We start from the raw sequence: 16,124 nt of genomic DNA on the forward strand, positions 1-16,124 counted from the left end.
TCATACACAAAGTTTTCTCTTGGAAGTGTTCCAGAACCTAATCATACAAAGACACTAAACATGTGTATAGTCAATTCTTATTTTTCCTCTCACATTTGTCTGAAGCCAAGCACCCTTCTAGGTAAAATGAAGCTCAAAGACCAGAGAGAAATTACCCCAGTTGATAGTAACTTCCCTGAATTGTGACATTTCTGTCTCATCAGTTATCATCTGCAGGATTTAACACTGATGTACATATAAAACACAAGTATGAGAGTTGTAGTTTTGTTTATGAATTTTAAACACTTTCTGCACATACAGATACTAAATTCAGTCAATGCATCAATTTTTTTTCAAAATGAGCACTCTGACCAAGACTAACTCCATAGGTTTGTTATTGTTAACCAGTAACAATAGTGGTGATGATGGGAGAAAGGGGAGGGTGGGCTAAATTAAGCTGATTTTCAAATATCTTGAATTGCGTTACTTTATACAAAGGGCCCTCCAGATAAATCCAATGGACACAAATGCACACAAACTACTCCAGAAATGATACTCCTGGTGGTATTTTTTCTAAATGATCTACACAATATAGTAACTCTCGCAAACATTTGTGAAAAGCTGTCTGGAGTACAGATATAACTTTGCTTTATTTTTTTTTTTATCATGCTGTAGATTTTTTAGATTTCTTCAGATATATCAAAAGAATTTCCATAGTAGAAGAAAATAAAGAAGAATTGGTTTAAAGGGCAGTAGATTTTGCTTCATGGAATCACTGGTTAATGGATTTAGCCAGCTGTTTGAATCTAAATTGAAAAAGCCAATTGTACTTTATGATCTGCAGGAGTCAGATTCGATTAGTAACACTAAAGTTTAGAAACCAAAGTGTCATTTCATGCTGCTATTAAATCTCAGCCCCTTTGCCCTTAGAACTTACAAAGTTCAGTCCACTTAAGTCCTGCAAGCCCAGTGTAGGGTTTTTAAAATATGTGAACCAGTGTATTTGATGTCATAACGGCCTCTAGTGACTTTCTAAAATTAATCCGTGTTGAGTCATTTGAGCCAGTGGTGTCATCTCACAGAATTTCTCAGCTTATTCAAAGATTGGAAACTTCTTCGAGACTAGGAAGATACTAAACATCACTCGTATACTAATATAACAATCAATTGAGCAACATTACTTAACATTATACTAGGTGCTATGTTTACATACAATACTGATTATATTTCAAATCCGTAAGAAGCAAACAATGACTGAAATAATTGGGATTCCTTGAGTCCTGTTAGAAAGCCACAATTGTTGACGGCTATGATTTAAAAACGATGCCAGTAGAGGATTATTAAAGATGCCTAAGAAAATCATGCCACTGCAGTATGAATTATGATTTGTTCAAACAGGTCTTAAAATGAGTTTCAAAGATCTTTAAATTCAATCAGACTGTAGAATCAGTGAATCCTTTACAAGAGTTGAGTGTTGTTATTGCCATATATTATTAAATGAAATGAGACATTTTGTCCTCATTAGTATTTTGTGATTCGTATAAGAAATCGCTATAAATTATTTAATAAATAAGTTTATATAAATGTTAAAAAATTCTTCCCAATAAAAATGTTCTTCTGTTTTTAAAGAAAAATTTAAATATTTAGGTAAACATTAATTCTTAATTTTTCATTTCATCATCTTATATTATTCATTTTTAAGACCTTACATGGGAAATGTATGATATCAAAATAGACATGTTTTTAAAAATAATACATTGTGTGTTATTGTGTCAAGTGGGCTTGACATGCTTATATTTTTAAAAATAAAAAAAGTTACTTTGTGTTTAACCTCCCCCACTGCACCCCAAAGTAAGTCTTTTCCTTGGTAGTAATTTTTTATACTGTATTAAAATATACTGTTACTTTGGTATCTTGAAGAAGCAATTTATGGAAAAATCCTGCAAATGGGTGGTATTCAGTTTTAAATGCTTTGGGTTTGTTTTTCCTGTTTAAAAAAGTACAGAGAAAATGGACAGGTTATTTGTAGTATAATCACTTGAGGAATCCTCAGGTGAGTAGTGACATCTCTGTGAGCCACGGGAGTTGTTTTTTCCTTGTTTCAATCTGGAGGAAAAAATAAACCAGCAGTTCCGATCCTTGGTCTGACATTTCACCAGACAACTGAAAAGGTAACCATCCCTTTGAGGGCAGGGCTGATTTTACTTCTGATTCTTACTGTGCTACAGGGATCAAGGATTTCTGGTGAAGCTTGACCTGTGTTTGAGGTCAGGGAAAGTGGGGGATTTTTACTTTCTCTTACCTGCAGGTCTCTGAAGTTATGTTGGATGAGAGTTTACTCTGCACTGCTTCAGCAGCGTGGCTTTTTGACAGTTGTAAAAGAATCTTGAGATGGAAGGATTTGGGTGGTAAAATTGCTTTTTCTGTAGAACAGGAGACTACTATATAATTTTTAAAATTTTAGATTGTAATGTAGAATTCTGGAAAAATTCTGTGTCCTTTTATATTGAAGGAAATTGTCTAATGCTGACTAGCGCTCCAAAGTATAATAATTATAATGGGTTTAAGTCCAATCAGAGTTCAGATCTTGGGTTTTTAGTTTTAGATTTTCTATCTCCTAAACCATGAGTTTAACTTTTATTCCTTTAAAAAAAATTTTTTTGTTGATTTCAGAGAGAAAGGTATAGATAGAAATATCAATGATGAGAGAGAATCATTGATCGGCTGCCTCCTGCACATCCCATATGGGATCAAGCCTGCAACCTGGGCATGCGCCCTGACTGGAATTGAACCGTGACCTCCTGGTTCATAGGTCAACGCTCAACCACTGAGCCTCACTGGCTGAGCTTATTCCATTTTTAATTAGCTGGAAGTTAAATGAGGAAGAAATAGGTTAGAATAGTGGATTATTTTATTCTGTTGCTCTTTTATCTAATTAAATAACCAGTTTTATCCATTTCTCCCTCCCATCCTTCCACCTTTCCTAATGTTTATATATATGTATATATGTGTATATATATATATGTTAATTTTAGCTATAGAAAGGAAGGGAGAGGGAGAGGGACTACACAGATATATTCATAAATATATAGGCAGTTATCTCAGGTCCACAGGCTTTGCAGTAGTAGATGCGTTCTTACTTGTATCTTTCCTTTCTTTGTGGCTGAGGAATTTGTTCGATGAGTTCTGTCCTGTTCATGCTACTTCCCTCAGGCCCTCCTCTGTCTTGGTCTACCAGGGTATTAAAGTTACTATATTTTTGTTTATTTCTTAGACAGTGGTATCGCATTAGTAGTTTTTCCGGTGAAGGTGACACTGAAGTTTCCATTCATGCTTCCATACCTGTAATGACGTTTCTTGCCCTCAAGGTAGAGATGCTTGTTTTGGAATCTCTGTGAACCTCTGGAGGGCTAATCTCTGAAGTACAGTTCCTGAGGGATTGTTCTCCTTACAGTGTTCTCGAATCAAGGCTACACGTACTGTTAGGCTAGATTTCAATATTTGTTAACAATTTAAATTATTGTCAAATTCTAATGCATTTTAGTGAGGCAAAATGATGAAACCGAAAGGAATCTAATATATAGGAGGATTAGGGATTCTTCAATGCTGCATGGAGAGTAGATCAAACAAAAAAAACGTTGGCTTTAACAAGAATTCAGTACTAAAAATGCTGTTGGGAAAAGATGCTTGGAATATAAAAACAATTCAATTTAGTTCAACGAACATTTCTTGAGTGCTTTTTGTTTATAGATTACTGTGATAAATGTGTTAGTGAGAGAGAAATTTATGAGTTTATAGATTGGCAAAAACACTTAAAATGAATAAGGCTAACGTCAAACAGTAAATGTTTAAATCCATTTGAGAAATTAATTTCCACCTTATATATTTTTTCCCTTTTAAAATGTCTAACAAACAGAAAAGTACAAAGAATTGCCCAATGAACACTCTAATGGTCTTCAGACTCTCCAATATTTAAAATATTGCCACATTTTTATTTGTTCCCCCTTCCTCACTCATGTGTGTATATTACATATTTATATTTCATATATTTATATGTCACATATTTATGTATCTTTTTCCTGGCTGATCCATTTAAAAGTAAGTTGCTGATGTAATTACATTTAACTCCTAAATACTCCAGCATTCTTTTCCAAAAGACATTCTTCTACGTAAACATGCTACTATATTCCAAATGCGAGAACTTTGCTATTTGTTTAGAAATTTAATAAAGTATTCCTATGCTAATTTCCCGTTTGCCTCAAGCTTTCTCTTATAGCGGATTTTCCCCCAATTCATGTTACATTTAAGGATCTCATCACTGTTTTGCTAGCATATTTCCTTTCTTCCCTTTTAATCTAAAAGTTTCCCTCATTTTTTCCCCCTCACTTTACCCACTTTTTAAAAAAGAATCTAGATCAGTTATTTCTTAGAATAATACCACATTGTAGATTTGCCTGGCTGTCTCCTCATTGTTAGATTCAATTTAAAGTTTTTGGCAGAGATACAGCATAGTTGAGGTATTTTACTTTCGGTTCTATCACATATTGTCAGCTTATCCCCTTACTTGTGATGCTACGTTTGATGACTTGGTTAAGGTTATATAACTGTACATGTACTGTTTTCCCTTTATAATTATTCAATAAGCTAGTCAGTGAAACTTAAAAGACATTACAATTTTCAAATTCCTTCACAATTTTTCTCCCTTGCTTTATTATTCATTTATAATAGCAAGTGAAATCATTTATTACTGTGGTAGTTGCAAATTTTTGGTTTTCTAATTTTCTTATTTTTTCTGTATTTCATGGTTTGTTTTATTCTGTAAGAAAGAGTTTTTGTTCTTCCTAGTCCCATTTTTTTCCGATAGTGATATGGACTCACAAATTATAAGATAATAATTCTATAGTTAAAGAAGAATCCTTTCTACTTAAAGAAGAATGAAAATGAATATTAATTATATACTTTGATGTCATATTTTTAAAGATTGAAATTCTGACCCAGATCTTTCAGCCTTTGTTCTATTATTTTTTACTTTTTTTTTGCCTCTGACGAGAAATTTAATGTATCTTTATTGTTATGCCTGCTTTATAATGAGTGAATAAGTATTTTATCCTCAGGGGACTTTTTGAGACATCTTTCATATTTGGAACATAACCCAATTAAAATAGTTAAACAGTCTGTTGTGACTCAGTGGCTGAGCATCAACGCATGCATGCACCAAGAGGTTGCAAGCTCGATTCCGGCTCAGAATTTTGGGCTCCGTGCCCAGCAGGCAGCCAATTGATGATGATGTTTCTCTCTCATCGATGTTTCTATCTCTGTCCCTTCCTCTCTCTCTAAAATCAATAAAAACATATTTAATTATATGTATTCAGTGGTTAAGATATTTCTTCTGGACTAAAGATACACAGAAGTGCAAGTTCAGAATCTGTCACTACTTAGATGTGTGAGTGGGCAAGCTGCTTCATCGTCCAAGTCCTTGGTCTCCTAAATTTAAATGGGAGATGTTAACTGTATCTATTTCAAGACATGGTGTATGGACCAAATGATCTAACATACATACAACACCTGTACATGTGTAGTGGAAGATAAATATGCATAACAATAGGATGATATTTGCCAAGCATTTAGCACAGTGTCTAACACATGGTAAATTATCAATAAATGTTGGCAATAATTGTTATTCTAAAAATTGCTCACTGTATTTCTATTTTGGTAAAGATGCTGGAAATGATCCAGAAGCCTTGTTAATTCTACCTTCATATAATATCTTCAATCTACCCAACCCATTTTTTCCCATCCTAGTGCCATCAAGTTTAAGTTCTTGTCTTATCTTCCTTAAAGAATATTAGTAGCCGCCTAATTTTTTGTTTGTATTTGATTTTACTCCCTTTCAATTTTTCCACTTCTCCCCAGTAATCTTTTAAAATGAAAATGCAATCATGTCATGACTTTCTTTAAACATATTCACTCAAGTAGTTACCAAGATAGTTATCATCTTACTCAAAATCCTTTTTTACTTGCCTCTGTTTCTTTTTATGCCCATTACTTAACTGTACTGAATAATTTGAGAAATCCGAAATGCTTTATCTCCCCTTGTGATCTTCAGATATTGTAATTATTGTAATTTTCTGCCTAGATTGTCATCTCTTTTTGGAAGATCTTTTCAAATCTTATCTTTCTCCACTCTCCTTACGTTTTCTTCCCCATAAGTTCACAGCCTGGGATCAGACAGGTTTCTAGTGTGCATCAGTTTTATTGTAATGTGCCCCATTAGATTGTAGGTTATTAGAGAATAATGACATTTCTTTATATCCATTAAAAATGGCACCCTACCTGGCTCATCCTATCTACTCAGTAAATAGAAGAGGAAGGATTAAACATAAAAATGTAGTTATCTAGTTCACTTCTATACAACAGAACACAAAAATCACATTTCTTATTGAGTGTTCAATTAATTGCTAGTTAACAGTTAAGTACCAGCAAGTAATTTCAATGATGATAATGATGACTATATAGACTCTCTTCTAAGGCAAGAAAAAGACTTTTGACTCTGAAAATGGAAATACCAACCTAAGTGTCTGAGAATAGGAAGTTAAACATATTATAGGCCTGGCCAGTGTGGCTCAATGGTTGAATGTTGACCTATGAACAAGGAGATCATGGTTTGATTACCGGTTATGGTACATGCCCAGCTTTCGGGCACAATCCCCTGGAGGGGTATGCAGGAAGCAGCCAAACAATGATTCTCTCTGATCATTGATGTTTCTATCTCTCCTTCCCTCTCCCTTCCTCTCTCTGAAATCAATAAAAACATTTTTTAAAAAAAGTATTATAGGATATCCATCAAATTAAATCTAGTGTAGAATGTCAAATCATGTCATTAAATTATAATTGTTTGCATGGAAAATTGTTAACAATATTAGGCTAAGTAAAAAATGATGCATAAAGAGGTGTGATATCACTTTTAGAGAATGTCTGGGAAAATATACATAAAATTATTAATGTGGATCCTCTGTGGCCAGTGGGATATAGGTTATATTTATTTTTCTTTGGATTATTCTATCTTTAGGTTTTTTGCATGGATCATGTATTACTATACATACATATGTCTGTGTGTATCCACACAAATCTACGTAATCTATAATTTCACAAAGCAAAAGAAGTAGCGTGGATAGAACACAACAAAATTAACCCATTTTAGTCTCATTAACAGGGTGGTACAAGTACTTTTCATGGTTGCTGTTTAAAAATATGGGCTACTACTCCAGTTAAATAAGCGAAATTTAATGTATTTTTATTGTTAGGCAGAAACATTGATGCTAAGTTTGATGATTTAGTTAACTCATACTAAGCTTAATATTTTCCAGAATATTCTTGTATCAATTAAAAAGCACACAACCTAAATCAATTTAGTAAATACTCCACCATGAATATAGAGGTTAAACGGGGACTCCGTGGGCTTTAAAACATGTCAAGTATTTAGCATTTATGATTTCTTTCTGACTGCTGGATGACAGAGTAGATTAAACATAAAGAACATAAAATACATATAAAATACATAGAACTGTGTGTGTGCATACCTATGCACACATATATGTTTTATTCTCACTAGTTCTTGAGTTGTAGCTGTTATTAATAAGCAGTCAAATGCATTGTTTTGTGGCAGTGGATATCACTTATAGAATAAGCTGTAAATGAGTAGCATGGATTCCAATAGGCTTTGTATATGAATTCTCCAAAGGTAAATGTCTTTTTGTGTGAGGAAGAAATTGGTGCATAATTGCATATTAATTCCAGAAGGAAAGCCAAACTAATTATAAAATTGCAACAATCATCTTTAATGGCATATTAAATCTTGCCATATTCTGTACATTACACACACATTTTTATTTGTCGTGAAACTAAGTTTTTATTGTCTAATATGACATGTTCAAATTCTCTGTATTTCTTAGTCCAACTAAAAATACAGTTTTTAACTTTCATTTCTAACTTTCAGTAGGTTTGTTTTAAGGAACTAACCCCTGTTTTCATAACAGACTATAGGAAATATTTTAGGGTGATAAACCATCTGTGAATCAGATGATAAAGTATAATTTATTAGTTCTTTAAAAGATATATACATGTGCAGCCTCTGGCCCTGCTCTGTCCTGTGTAATTTTGGAATATCAGCCTTCTCTACTCAGATGCTCAAGTGTTAGACAACATTTGAGGATTTTGATCTGAGACGCTTCTGCTGCCCCGGGAAATTTGTGGTTAGCAGAGAAGTCGGAAAAGGCTGCCCCACAGCTCGTGAGTTCCCATCACAACTGCTGTTGCCACTGTAAGAGCTGTATCCGGAAGACATCTGCTACTGACATGCCGCCCCAAATTTATCTCTCCATCCATTACTTGGAAAAAAGAATCAGAAAAACACGATGAAACTGTACTGAGCATCTATTTTGTGCACTTTTAAGGTAGATTATATTTTCATCAAAATATAAATGTTTAAATACCTAGTTACAGTATAATTTAGAAAGTGGTAAATTGTGTACATATTCTCATTAAGTGAGGAAACATTTCAACTGTAGAAAAAATAAAGGCTTGCAGGAGATGGTATGTGCTTGAGTTTTAATAGGCAGATGTGAAACCATAGAAGGGCACTCCTAAGCCCGGTGAACACTATGAGTAAAGGTGGGGCATGTGTGAAATTGCAGGTCCTATTTGGTGATCAGAGAGCTGTGGTGTTTGTGAAAAGGATTAGATAGTGGTAAAGCTAGGAAAATGGAAGATAAGTTGGATTAAATCTTGGGCAGAGAGCTTTCTATGTTACAGTATTAAGGAATGTATTCTATGTTAACTCCCTTGTAAGAACATTAGCATTTTGTAGTTATGGTGAAATCATCAAGAATTTTTAAGGGGGGCATAGAAGAATCAAAGTTGTGCTGTAGGAATAACTTTTGAAGTTGAAGAGTAGATTAGAAGTGAGAACAACTGAAAGCCGCAGTATGTTTTGGAGTGACTCAAGGTAAAGGCTGAATAAAGATCCAGTTACTGAGAACAGGAGGAAAGGGGCGTGTTACAGACACATTGTGGAGGTAAAACTAATGCCTAGAAAAACAAGATGTTAAAGATGAAACATGAGCTTATTTTTTACCACTATCTTTTGTGAGCCCACTTCATTTTAGCCAAACTAACTTAGTTTGTCAATAGTTTCTAAATGTAGCTCTCACTTTTTGGTTGCAATATTTTTATTGTGCTTGTTTTATTTTCCTGACACTCCTTTTCTTCCATATCCTCATAGTATATTCATATATTGTGTGTCCATCAAAAACTCAAGTGTTCACTCTTCTAGGTAGCCCTCTCTGATTTTCATGGTCATATTAATCTCTCCTCCTGTCTTAAAAATCCAGAATATTTTGTTTGTATATTTCTTATGAAAAATCAGTTATCATCTAAGATATTGTATTTTAATGCTGAAGAGCAAGCACTTTGGAGCCAAATTCATATTTGACTACTTACTAGCTGTGACCTTGGGCAAATTACTTAACCTCATATAGTCCCAGTGTCTTCCTTTTAAATTGGGGACTCCTGATCGAATCTGTGGAGTCTGAGTGATATCCAGTATTAAATCATATAAGGCATATGTCTTACTGAGTGACATCCCAGGCACAAAATAGGTGTTTGATAAATATATTAGATGTTGTGCAAGATGATATGAATTACCTAAAGATTTAAGGCAGTCGGGAATGAGTCTCCCATCAAATAATGGGTTAGTCAAATTAAGCATTCTTAATGCCAGCTCTTAAAATAGAATACAGACTTTGATTAGGTGCAGTGGACAAGGAAGGAAAATATAGTTTTAAATACCCACTTTTGCTGAATTTTCACCCTTGATCAGAAAACCAGGTAGTCTGGCCTTCTCCCCTGACGTGAATGTGGCTGGAGATGTGGCTGTGTGTAGTGTTAGTGATCTCTCTTGAAAGTGACTTGGGTATGCTAGGTCCTTGTCAGAGATTTTTGTGAAAATAGAAGTTGAAAAAGCTGGGAAGACAAGTTCAATTATATCCTGGTAAGAGAGTTTTCTTACCTATGGGTAAGCAGTGTCTCATTATTTAACAATGATGAGGGCAGAAACCAACTTTAAGTGATCCAAGGAATGAATGGTAAAGTGAGAAAATGGCTGGAAAGAAAATAGACAGTTGTCATGAAGAAAAGAGATAAACAACAAAGTAAACTTGTTAGGAGAGGGATACAAGGTCTCTAATTATTTGGATGGTCCACATAATACCCCCTCCCACCCTTTTGAGGGTTTATAATGTGAAACAAAGTTTTGAGAGGCCAGTATTAATCACTTTTTTTTATTCAAAGTTTTCTAAACTTATTTATAAAATGTGGATAGTTGACTTTATGTAACTTGTAGCAATATCTGTAGCAATGCTTGGAAACACAGTTGGGGAAATGATCATCTAGGGTCATTGAAGGAGAAGGGCAGAAAAGCAGAATTAAAGTGGACAAGAAACAAGATTCAAGGCTGAGATCAAAGTGGGAAATTTCAGTTTGTGACTGGGAAATGAAAAAATTCTGATTGATGATGATGGCTTAAATATGGCTGTGCTGGTTGACAGATGGTGATGTTATCAATTTATCTCGCCAAAGATGGAGCAGAAAAATTGGAATGAGAGGATCACAGGGTGTAAGAAAAAGAAAAGAAAAAGGAGTAATCTGTCACAGGATTCTAGAATGTAATCATCTTTTCTCCTAACTTATTAGCTCATTGGTTTCAACAACCTTTGATATAGCATTTCTAAGCTTTTTATCTGGTGATTAAATCTGTGATTAACTTGTTCATGTTCTTCAGTTGTTAGAATTACTAAATACATGGGTAATAATCAGAATATCCAAAGAAGCAGCTTATCTGCCCTATAGAATAAATCAAACTAATAAGTCCTTGTTTTTAAGGACACAGTTTGAAATGAAGAGGATTTTCTAGAATGGAAATCTTTAGTTTGTTTCAGAGCAGGGAGTAAAAACACAATATAATTTCTTAAAAACATATTGCATTAGACCTTACTTGTGTTTCCCACAATTTCTCTTCAGTTCCCAATTATAAAAATGAAATATGTATCACTTACCTAATAACTTAAAATAATAGCTTGCTTGTATTGCTTATTTTCCTTTTAACTTAAAATTTGTTATCTTAGAATGTTCTCAAATTATAATTGTGTAGCCAAGGGCAGATTACATGGAGCCCTGAAAGTAAACAGCAAATAGTTAAATTTTTCTCAGAAAAATCTACTTCAGATTTCTTACTAAAGAGGACTTCATTATTTTTAAAGAGGATGCTTTCTGAAAATATTCAGGAGGAATTGCTTAATGGTAACGGAAACAAACAAAAACATGAAGACAAGGCCATTACCTTTTGCAGAGCTTTTAATAGTTACAGTGAAAAATTAGGGCCGCCTGCCATGTTGAATTTTATAAGGATGAATGATGTAGAGGCACTTGCCAATACATTCATGAATAAGTGAGAAAAGAGGGGTTTTATATAGTAAGGCAAACCTTCAAATGGAATTAATAAAAGACAAGGCTTTTCTTGACTGGGTGGAAAGTTATCTGCTATATAGAAAGGCCTACTGAATGAAACATTTGTCCTCAAATTTCTTTTAATCTGCTGTGAGGTTCTGCCTGTTACCTCACTTGGAATAATGTGCCAGTTCTGTAAGGATAAAGAGAATTTTATCCTTTCTTCGTTCCTTTAGCTTCTTGATGCAGCATTTCCTTGAATTTCACAGCACCTGCCTGTGTTTCAGCAGCTCTCATTTCAGACGATCACTTTCTTGGACCACAGTGTAAAAACTGATATTCTCATCTCCTTGATGGAGAATATTCAAGAAATGCAATCCCAGTGAGAATCCTGCTTACTAATGGATATTTCTTTCTCCAGGCATCTTAAAAAAATCTTTTTCTGTCTCAACTCTTTAATACCTCCCGTTTTTTTACAAAAACATATTAAAAGGCTTGGTATCCATGGAGGAATGCTTTTGTGGTAGCATATTGCTTTTGTATTATATACTGTAAGTGGTTATTGTTCACAACTCACACCTGAATAGTTCAAGTATTTTTCTTTGCCCCTACAAAAATATTTACTTTTGGCCTGTGACTAATTAGAACTGAAGTGCAAGAATCAGGTATAACAGGGCTTGACTTATTTGGTGTTTTATGCTTTGCTTTTCAAAATTGATTGGGTATTGTTCTTATAGATTGAAATGTATTCCATGGAAATAATAAAAGATTTTGTAAATGCATTAGAGATTGTTTTGTAACTGTGGCAAGGAACCCAGGTTCTTAGCATTAAGCAAGGGTACTTTAGCATGGAGGAAGGTTAAAAACAAACACCACCAACAAAATTCGTACAATTTTAAACTCAGTTTTAAGCAAGTTGTTACTGTGAAATATATTGATTTTAACTCCCTTGTAAGAACATTAGCAAAGGAGTTGGCTAGCAAAATTTCCCAAATCTCCAAATTTCAGAACTTTAGTTATATCTAGGTTATTTAGTTACTATAGTGGTATAGGGAAGCTAATTTTACTAAGGGGCTCATCGCTGTAATTTCAGGACCTCTTAGAAAACCATTTCCTATTGTTATTATCTCATTGTAGTGACTATGGTGACATATGTTGTCATTATTAAAATCCCCCTTTTATTCTTGAAATGGCCCTGGTTTGGATAATAAATTATATAGTCATCTTCCATATAAAGGTTTGGCTTCCCCTTTCAACACATTTTGTGTGTTTCAAAAGCAATCACTTTTTAAACCGTATTCTTGTGTATTGTAGCTTTTTTAAAATACAAATTTATTTTTCCCCCTTGACCTTGCCCCTGCCTCCCCTAAAAAAAGGAGACATATGTAATACTCTTTGTAAAAATAAATTTACTATTTTATATGAGTAACTGGTAGTTATATCCAGTAATAAAAGTAATTATATTGCCTGGAAGTTAAGTTATGAAACTGTGACTCAGGACTTCATATTTCATGATAGCAAACTGATTAATTATAATTTTTTTGAAGTCAAATTTCGAGCTGAAAATATAAAGCACCTTATAAGATTACTTGTCAAATGCAACTAAATGGAAAGAAAAATTATGTTTTGGAGGAAGAGGCAATTTAACTTTTATACTTCACTGGAATTAATGTGCTTTTAGAGTGAACTTGTACGAAGGCACATTTGATTTTCATATTTCATTAAATATTTATGTTCTGGTCGTATTGCCAACTAACCCATGTGAAACATAATTTTAGCCTGGACAATGCTATTAGATCTCTTCTTCCTGTATTGCTTTTATTAATATAAATGTCTATTTATAATTTTATTCATTTAGTTATATTCAATATAATAAGAGTTTATGCTTTTATTTCCATTTCTATGTGGAATGGCCACTGAATATACATATACATTTATGAAATGATTAGAAAATTACACTTGACAGTAATCAGGTGCCAGAGTGTGTAATATACACCAAGAGCGCAAGGCTTTGGCAAAGATCTGGATCCAGGAGAAACACACCACTAGGAACAGAAGTGGATGTGGAAACTCAGTTGGGTGCAAAGCCTATTTTTACTACCTGGTAACATTACAAGTTGGCATAAATTACTTGATCTTTCTGAGCCTCCACTTTCATCATATGCCAAATGAGGGAATTTTGCTTGCTTTGCCTGTATCATAAGATGTTGTAAAGACCCTCTTTGCTATTGTAAATCAAACTGCCTTTTTAAAAACTTTATTGTTTAAAATAATATATATGTCCCCTCCAACCCCCCCCCCCAATTGATGCTTCTAGCCCGCCCTGTCCTGGCCCCAAACCTTCAGCACCCTATTGTCTGTGTCCATGGGTTATGCATATATGTATACAAGCTCTTTGGTTGATCTCTCCCCGCCACCCTTTTGGCCCACACCCACCCCCTCCTGCCTTCCCTCTAACATTCCACAGTCTGTTCCATGCTTCTATGTCTCTGGATCTATTTTCTTCATCAGTCTATTTTGTTCATTAGAATCCACATATGAGTGAGATCATGTGATATTGCTCTTTCTCTGCAAACTGCATTTTTATTTACTGCATTTCAAAATTGAGTCTGCTGGTGCGTGCTATATAATTGGGAAGAAAGTGCAAGAGTAGATTCTAGTGCCGTGGTTCTCAACCTTCCTAATGCCACGACCCTTTAATACAGTACCTCATGTTGTGGGCCCCCCAACCATAAAATTATTTTCATTGCTACTTCATAACTATAATTTTGTTACTGTTATGAATTGTAATGTAAATATCTGATATGCAGGATGTATTTTCATTGTTACAAATTGAACATAATTAAAGCATAGTGATTAATCACAAAAACAATCTGTAATTATATATGTGTTTTCTAATGGTCTTAGGCGACCCCTGTGAAAGGGTTGTTCGACTCCCAAAGGGATCACGACCTATAGGTTGAGAACCACTGGCCTAGAGGCTATCTGGTAAAAATCTCTCGATGCTTCCTTTAATATCTACTGAATATCTAGTTCTCTATAAACAAACTTGTGCATCCTATTACTCTACCATCATCTCCCATGGGTAACAGGGCTGCAGCCTTCTCTTTATTCTCCTTTTCTGCCTTCTGCTAATCTATTGTAGTTGGAGTGATCTTTCTAAGTGTGAGCCTTATCACAACACTTTCTTCTTAAAAATCCTTCAATGATTTTCTGTTTCTCTTAGAATAAAGTAAAACCTTCTTAACTCACAGCCTGCCTTCTTTTCTAGCTTCATCAACTTGCTTCTCTTCTGCTTGTATTCTACGTTGACATTCTGTCATTGCCTCAAATGTGCCACGATCTTTTCCCTCTTTGTTCTGTCTTTGCCTATGAATAATCTCTTTCCAAATTTTTGTTTAAAAATAATGTTTCTTACTTAATCTATAGGTTTCAGTTATATGATGAGAAGAGGTGCCACTTATTGGTGTTCCTACAATGATCTCCTTTCCTAACACATTTTGGTTCATTATACTTATTTAATTATTAGTGGCCTGGTGCACAAAATTTGTGCATGGGGTGAGGGTGTCCCTCAGCCCGACCTGCACCCTTTCCAATCTGGGACCCATCGGGGGATATCCAACCCCTGTGGGATCGGGCCTAAACCAGCAGTCGGACATCCCTCTCACAACCCGGGACTGCTGGCTCCTAACCGCTCGCCTGCCTACCTGCCTGATTGCCCCTAACTGCTTCTGCCAGCCAGCATGATCACCCCCTAACCACTCCCTTGCTGGCCTTATTGATGCCTAACTGCTCCCCTGCCAGGCCAATCGACCCCAACTGCTCTCCCCTGCCAGCCCGATCGCTCCCAACTACCCTCCCCTGCCAGCTCAATCACTCCCAACAGCTCTCTCCTGCAGGCCCGATTGCCCCCAACTGCCCTCCCCTGTCAGCCCGATCACCCCCAACTGCCCTCTTCTGCCCTCTGCCACGACCTGCCTCCTCTGCCGGGACCCGCCTTCTCTATGTGAGGTGGCAGAGACCCCGGGACTGGCCTCCTCCGTGCCATGCGGGGCTGCAGGACCCCCAGGCCTTACTGTGCAGAGGGGCTGCTGGGCCCCGCCTCTGCTGTGCATGCAAACATCTTGTAGCAGCCATCTTGTGGTGGGCATCTTGTGATAACATCGCACGCGAGGGCCACCTAGGCTTTTGTTAGTATAGATTGGCTTCTACTAAACTGAGAGCTCTATAAAGACACGGTTGTGTCTGTTTTGCTTCCCACAATGCATATAATTCTTATCATATGAGTAGATAAGAAATAATCCATATATTTGTTGAATGAATAAGTGAATGATTATAGGAAGGTAGTACAGTAAATAAGATGAGCTGTGATAAACATTTGACCCAGGGTTACTGTAATGATCATGTCCCAAGAGTAATGGCCAGGAATTAACTTAATATGAGAGTAGAGGAAAGTGGAAACATCAAGCTTCCTCCTATTGAAGGAATGACAAGTCCATTCTTTTGAATTTTAGGCTACAATGGGCTTTATAAGTGGAAACACCTTACATATAGTTGGACATTTGGAATAAGAGACACTGCTGTGAGAGAAGGGATGGTGGTATTAACAATAGTTCTGTCAACTTGAATCTATAATATAGCAC

The 16,124-nt window shown here is 35.4% G+C and overlaps 1 protein-coding gene across 5 annotated transcripts in view; it reads left to right on the forward strand.

The window, feature by feature from the left end:
- The window catches only part of EPHA7 (EPH receptor A7), a 169,881-nt gene that overhangs the window by 23,447 nt on the left and 130,310 nt on the right, over nucleotides 1-16,124 (forward strand). The window lies entirely within an intron of this gene.

This window comes from Myotis davidii, unplaced genomic scaffold (genome assembly GCF_000327345.1).
Source record: "Myotis davidii unplaced genomic scaffold, ASM32734v1 scaffold269, whole genome shotgun sequence".
NCBI lineage: Eukaryota > Metazoa > Chordata > Mammalia > Chiroptera > Vespertilionidae > Myotis > Myotis davidii.